The sequence below is a fragment of the Elephas maximus genome, chromosome 18 (assembly GCF_024166365.1).
Source record: "Elephas maximus indicus isolate mEleMax1 chromosome 18, mEleMax1 primary haplotype, whole genome shotgun sequence".
NCBI lineage: Eukaryota > Metazoa > Chordata > Mammalia > Proboscidea > Elephantidae > Elephas > Elephas maximus.
The window spans coordinates 62,526,036-62,533,904 of NC_064836.1; the positions used below are offsets into that span (position 1 = coordinate 62,526,036).

The following is a 7,869-nucleotide window of genomic DNA, read 5'->3' on the forward strand; positions in this document are numbered from 1 at the left end:
ACACACAAAATCAACTTGCTAGACTGGTTTAGGCTGAAGAATTCCTTGAGACTATTCCTTCAAGATATCTTCATACCTTGAACCTAAACTAACCCCTGAGGTGACCTTGCAGCTAAACAACAAAATGGTTAAAAAAATAATGAATATCACCCATAAGTGTTGTGCGCCTTTTAAAAATCACCTGTACGAGACCAAATGATTACCAATTACTTTAAGATAAAGATGAGAAAGTAAGGAGGTAGGAAAACTGGATTAATGGAAACAGAACATCCAGAATTGAAATAATAAGAATGTTCATGCATTATAAAAAATGTAACCAATGTCACTGAATGACTTGTGTAGAAATTGTTGAACGGGAACTTAAAATGCTGTGTAAATCTTACCAAAAACACAATAAGATGTTACAAAAAAAAACAAAAAAACTGAGCTTATCCAGTCTCCAGAGAAACAAGACAAAAGAACAAAGAAAAGTGAACAAAGCCAAAAGGAAATATAAGATTCAATTATGAAATCTAACATTAGAATTACTGGAATCCCAAAGCACCATGACAACAATAAAGGCACAGAAATAATTTCCAAGAGATAATTAAAGATAATTTCCCAGACCTGAGCAGAGAACCAAACCTAGAAATACAAGAAGCTATACGAACTCCAATTAGAAGAGATGAACTCCAATTAGAAGAGATAAACTCCACACCATCTCCTAACAAAATTCTTGAAAAACAGAGACAAGAAAAGAATCCTGAAAACAGCAAGAGAAAAATGCAATATACCATACCAGGGGGCATTTATAAGAATCAGTGTGGTTTTCTCCTCAGAAACTCTATAGGCCAGAAGAGAATGGAAAAACACATGTAAAAGACTGAAAGGAAACAATTGCCAACCAAGAATTCTTTACCCAGCAAAGTGGTCATACAAAAACAAGGGAGAAATAAAGACATTCCCAAAAAAACAGAAGTTTTAGGAATTTGCCACCACCAGACCAGCTCTGCAAGCATGATTCAAGAGAACATTCCAAATGGAAAGACAAGAATGTTAAATAAACACTCATTTCTATACATGGGGGAAAAATTAATAAACCAAAAATAAGAGAGAGATCTCTAAAAAACCGCAATGGCATGGGCACTCATAAGGATCAAGTATATCTTTTCAGGGAAAAAAATCAATAACCGACAATACAAAATCAAGTTTGTAGAAATAAGCACAAAGTAAACTTATCAAATATAAGGTGTATATTGATTTTAATGGAGACACACCAACAGAAATGGGGGAGGGAGGAACATATCAGGAACAGATTTATTATGTTAAGGTTGCACGTTAACTGTTGTTCATATGTTAAAAGTTGTTGCAATTGTAAGTTGTGTAACATAACGTATGTGGTAACGACTAAGGAATCACCAAGAAGAAATATTCAGAAGAAAAGAAGGAAGTTAGCAATAATGTTCATCACAAGAAAGCAGGCAAATACAAACAAAAACAGAAAAATCAGAATAAAAAAAAAGAAGATACGAAACACTTAAAAAACAAACAGCAAAGTGAGTGAGGTAGACACTTTGTTTTCAGTAATAACGTTAAATGTAAATGGTCTAAATGCCCCATGCAAAAGAGAGAAAGTAGCAGAATGGATTAAAAAAAAAAAAAAAACCCACCATGATCCATCGTTTTCTGTCTATGAGAAACACCTTGAACATAAAGACACAAAGAGATTGAAAATAAGGGGTGGAGAAAAATGTTCCATCCAACTAGTAAACAAAAAGAGAGTGGTGGCCATACTAATATTGGATAAAATAGACTTTAAATTAAAAGATAAAGAAGGACATTACATGTTAATAAAAGGGTCTGTCCGGCTTAATAAAAGGGTCTGTCCAGCTTAATAAAAGGGTCTGTCCAGCAAAACATAACAATTATAAATATACATGCACCTAACACAATGCACCAAAATATATGAAACAAATACTAATACAAAAGAAGAAATAGACATCCTCACAATAATAGCAGAGAAATTCAACACACCATTTTCAGTTATAGACAGAACATCTAAAAAGATCAACAAGGACATTGAGAACATAAATAAGATCATAAATCAACTGGACCTAACAAACATATAGAGAACACTCCATCCAGCATCGGAACAATACACATGCTTCTCCAATGCACAAGGATCATTTTCCAGAAGAGATCATATGCTAGGACATAAAACAGGTCTCAACACATTTAAAAAGATTGAAATCAATCAAGATTGATGACAATATGAAACTAGAAGTCAACAACAGGATAAATAAGAAAAAAATAAATATGTGGAAAAAATAATACAGCTCTAAAAAACTATTGGGTCATAAAAAAATCATAGAAGATATCAAAAGTGATATTAAAAAATTCCTAGAATCAAACAAAAATGAAAACACAACATATCAAAACCTTTGGGACACAGTGGAAGAAGTTCTCAGAAATTCATGACAGTAGGTGCCTACATTAAAAAATAAGAAATATCCAAAATCATTATCTTAAACTGACAACTTGAACAAATAGAAAAGGAAACACACAAAAAAAGCCAAATGTTACCAGAAAAAAGGAGATAATAAAGATCAGGGCAGAAATGAATGAAATATATTTTAGAAAAACAATAGAAAGAGTCAATATAACCATAAACTAGCTCTCTGGAAGGGTCAATAAAATAAACCCTTAGCTAGATTGAAAAAAAAAAAGCAAATCAAAATGAAATTGGTGACATGACAACTGATCCAACAGAGATAAAGACAATCATAATGGTTGGACTGCTATGGAAACCTGTACACAAACAAATTTGAAAACCTAGATGAAATGGCCAAATTCCTAGAAACACACTACCTAACCACACTAACACAAACAGATGCAGAAAATTTAAGCAGATTCATTACAAAAGAAGAGATTGAATATGTCATCAAAAAATTGCCAAAAAAGAAATTTATAAACTTTCACTTAAAGCACAGCAAATTTAAATTAAAAAAAAAAAAAAGCCCAGGGCCAAATGTCTACACTGAATAATTCTACCAAACATTCAGAGAACAGTTGACACCAATCCTACTCAATCTCTTCAAAAACGTAGAAGAGGAAGTAACACTACCAAACTCTTTTTATGAAGCCAGCATAACCCTGACACCTAAACCAGGCAGACATCAAAAAAAAAAAAAAAAGAAAGTTACAGACCAATATTCCTTATGAACATAAATACGAAAATATTCAGCACAATTCTAGCCAACAGACTTCAGCAACACATCAAGAAAATAATATACCATGAACAAATGGGATTCATACAAGGATTATAAGGGTGGTTCAACAATTATTCAATGGATGTAATCTACCACATAATTAAAACAAAGGAAAAGAACCATATAATCATCTCAATCAATACAGAAAAGGAATTTGATATAATTCAACACCATTTACTGATAAAAACCCTCAGCAAAATAGGAATAGGAGAGAATTTTCTCAGCATAATAAAGGACACATATGAAAAACAACAGCCAACATTATACTCAAAGGAAAAATGCTGGGAGTCTGAGACTGGAAACAAGGCAAGGATACCTATTATCATCACTCTTATTCAACATGGTACTGGAGTCCTAGCCAGAGCAATAAGACAAGAAAGAGAGATAAAAAAGTATCCAAAACAGAAAGGAAGAGGTAAAACTATCTCCATTTTGAGATAACTTGATCCTAAGAAAAAAAAAAAAAAGTTTTTTTATACACGTAAGACTCTAAAGATTCCACAAGAAAACCACTGGAACTAATAGAAGAATTTGGCAATATTGCAGGGTAAAAGATCAACACACAGAAATTAGCTGCGGTCCTCTATGCTAACAAAGACTACTCTGAAAAAGAAATCAAGAATACAATACCATTTACAATGCTCTGAAATTGATAAAATACCTAGGAATTAAACAGGAACATAGAAGACCTGAAAAATGAAAATTTTAAAACACTACTACAAAAACTACAAGGGATCTACAAAAATGGAAAGGCATTCCATGCTCGTGGTTTGGAAGACTTAGTATAATAAAAATCTCAATTATATCTAAAGCGATCTACAGATTCAATGCAATACCAGTACTAATCCCAACAACATTCTTTACTGAAATGGAAATACTAACGACCAACTTTGTATGGAAAGGAAAGAAATTCTGACTAGCCAAAGCAGTATTGAAGAAAAAGAACAAAGTAGGAGTCCTCACACTCCTTAATATCAAAACATACTATGCAGCCACTGTAATCAAAACAGCCTGGTATTGGTTCAAGGATAGACACACAGAACTCAGAATTAAACCCAGCCATCTATGAAAAAAAAATTTTTTTTTTTTTTTTTTATCTATGGACAACTGATTTTCAACAAAGAGTCAAAATCCATTCAGTAGGGCAGGAACAGTCTTTAATAAACGGTGCTGGCAAAACTGGATATCCACATACAGAAAAATGAAACAGTACACATACCTCATACTATACACAAAAACTAACTGAAAATAGATCAAAGACCTAGATGTTAAACCTAAAACCATTAAATTCCTGGAAGAAAACAGGGAGAAAAATATCATGCTTAGTAATTTGTAAAAATATGATAACAAACATAACAAGAAATACATGAATAGAAGACAAAATAGATAAATAGGACCTCATAAAAATTAAAAACTATGCTCATCAAAGACTTTATTAAAAGAGAAAATAGACAACCTACAAACTGGAAAAAATCTTCAGCAAAAAATCTTTGGGGAAAGGACATGAACAGAACCTTTACCAAAAAGGACATTCAATAAGTCAACAAATATATAAAATATATAAAAAATGCTCATGATCATTAGCTATTAGAAATATGCAAATCAAAACTACAATGAGATGCCATTTTACCCCAGGTAAAATGACTGATTAAAAAAACAGATAATATTAAATGTTGGTGAGGATGCTGGGGAATTGAAACCCTTATCCATTGCTGGTGGGACTGTAAAATGTTATAACCACTATGGAAAACAGTATGGTGGTTTCTCAAAAAACTATAAATAGAACTACCTATGTTCCAGCAATACCACTCATAGGTGCCTACTCTTCAAAAAACCAAAAACCAAACCTGTTTGGTTATAGGACAGAGTAGAACTGCCTTATAGTTTTCAAGGAGTGGTTGGTGGATTCATACCACCTACATTTTGGTTAACAGCCAAGCACTTAACCACTGTGCCACAAGGGCTCATACCCTTGAGAACTAAAATTAATGACAGTAACAGACATGTGCACACCTGTGTTCCTTGCTGCTTTATTTACAATATCAAATAAATGGAAGCAACCCAAGTGTCCACCAATGTATGAATAGATAAGCAAATTTTGGTACATACATACAATACCCAGAAAAAACCAAGTCCAGTCCTGTCAAGTTGATTCCGACTCATAGACCCTATAGGGGTCACTATGAGTCTATACAGACAATGGAATACTACAAAACCATGAAGAACCACAATGAGTCCGCAAAACATATTATAACATCGATGGACCTGGAGCCCATGATGCTAAGTGAAATAAGACAAGCATGTATGGACATTGTATAATCCCTCTTTTATAAGACAAGAATAGACAAATATAGAGAGACCAATGCTCATTGGTGCTACCAGGGAGGGAGATGTGAAAAATATACAGTAGAGACTCTTAGTTTTGGTGACGGGAAAAGTGGTGTAGAATATGGATGTGGTGTGCACAGCACCACCAAAGAAAAACGAGTGTTTGAGCACTGATAGGTACAGGCAAATTGGTATACAAGTCTACACGAGCCACGACCTCATCTAACCTGAGATGAGACAAATTAGATGGTTCCTGGCTACCACCACAGACCACTCTGACCGCAGTTACAATAGTTGGTCCCGGATAGAATTGGAGAAAAATTCAGAGCAGAACTCAAGTTCATATTTTAAAAAGCCAGACAAACTGGAACAGCAGAGAACAGAAAACTCCCTGAGGCTATCGCCCTGAGATGCTCTTTAAACCTAGACCTGAGCCTATCCCCCAAGGTAGATCATCCTTTGGTGAAATAGCAGAGTGGCACACAAAATAAAGGATATTACCTGTAAGATCAGTGCCCTGCTTAACTACCAGCAGTATGAGACTAAAAGGTCAACAATTACTCAAAAGCAAATTGAAAAGATAAGGGGGCAGGGCAAGTAGAGTACTAGAAAAGGAACAAATGGAACACAATTAAAGAGAATGCTGACACATTGTGATAAGTGTAACTATGTCACTGAACAAATTGTGTGGAAAGTGTCAAATGGAAACTTAACTTGTGCAAACTTTCACCAAAAACTTAATAAGATATTATTAAAAAAAATAATAACAGGCATTGCTGTACATTGAGCTCCATAGAGACGTTGCTCAGCCAGGCAGAGCCAGAGGGCATTGGGTGAGTCTGTGCCTCCCAGACGAAAAATAACCACACATGGGTAAAAGAGATCCTGAGAAGCCGAGAGGTGAAATGCCATCGCATGCATTTTCTGTGCAAACTTGCCAGTAGGAGCACAAGAAGATGCACCAGTCACCTCTTCAGAATTTTCTAATAAGTGCTCAGAGAGGTGGAAGATCATGTCTGTTAAAGAGAAGGCAAAATGTGAAGACATGGCAAAGGCGGACAAGGCCCATTATGACAGAGAAATGAAAACCTATATCCTTCCTAAAGGGGAAGCAAAGAAAAAGTTCAAGGATCCCAATGCACCTAAGAGGCCTCCTAGGCCTTTTTCTTCTTTCGTTCTGAGTATCGCCCAAAAATCAAAGGCGAGTGTCGTGGCCTTTGGTAACGTTGTGAAGAAACTCGGAGAAACGTGGACGAATACTGCTGCTGATGACAAGGAGCCTTATGAGAAGAAGGCCTGGCTAAGCCGAAGGGGAAATACGAAAAGGACATTGCCGCATCCCAGGCTAAACGAAAGCCTTATGCAGCCAAAACGGGAGTTGTCAAGGCTGAGAAAAGCAAGGAAAAGAAGGAAGAGGAGGAGGATAAAGAAGATGAGGACGATGAAGAGGAGGAAAAAGACGAAGATGATGATGATAAATAAGTTGGTGCTGACGGAGTTTTTTTTTTTTTTTTTTCTTGTCTATAAAGTGTTTAACCCCTGTATACAACTCACTCCGTTTAAAGAAAAAAAAATAAAATAATTGAAATCCAAGGCCGTGTAAGATTTGTTTTTAAGTTGTAGAGTGTCTTTTTTTGTATAGTTAACACACTACCAAATGTGTCTTTAGATAGCCCTGTCCTAGTGGTATTTTCAATAGCCACTAATCTTACCTGGTAACGGTGTAGGGGTTGAAAATCGGCATGGAAATTCAAAGCAGGAGCTTGTTGGTGCACAGCACGAATTAATTATATATGGAGATGATAGTTTTTTCATCTTCAGCTGTCTCTGATGCAGCTTATACCAAATAATTATTGTTCTGTTAACTGAATACCACTCTGTAATTTAAAAAAAAAAAAAAGGTTGCAGCCGTTTTGTAGACATTCTGAATGCTTCCAAGTAAATACAATTTTTTTATTAAAAAAATGAACGCAGAAACTTTCTTAAATACTAATAAATAAATTAAGGAAGGAAGGAAAGGAGGGAGAGAGGGAGGGACACAGGAAGTTAAAGAGAGAAAAAATACATTTCATTTTAAAAAGTGAAAACGGGTTAAGATTTTAAGATTTTTTAAAACATGGGGGTAACAATAAGCAGTAACAAAAAATACCTAGGTTATTTTCCACATATGTTAATTTTTTTAATTGTTTTATTTGTAATTATCACATGATAAGGGGGTTAAAACCACAGAATGTGATGAAGGGAAAGATGACATGCAATATAGGGGAAGTCAGCACAACTTGACCAAAGCAAA

At 34.8% G+C, this 7,869-nt stretch overlaps 1 pseudogene; it reads left to right on the forward strand.

Annotated features, from left to right (window-relative positions):
- Nucleotides 1–6,445: 6,445 nt before the first annotated feature.
- LOC126061537 (high mobility group protein B1-like) lies at nt 6,446–7,058 on the forward strand (annotated as a pseudogene).
- The last annotated feature ends 811 nt before the right edge of the window (nt 7,059–7,869 follow it).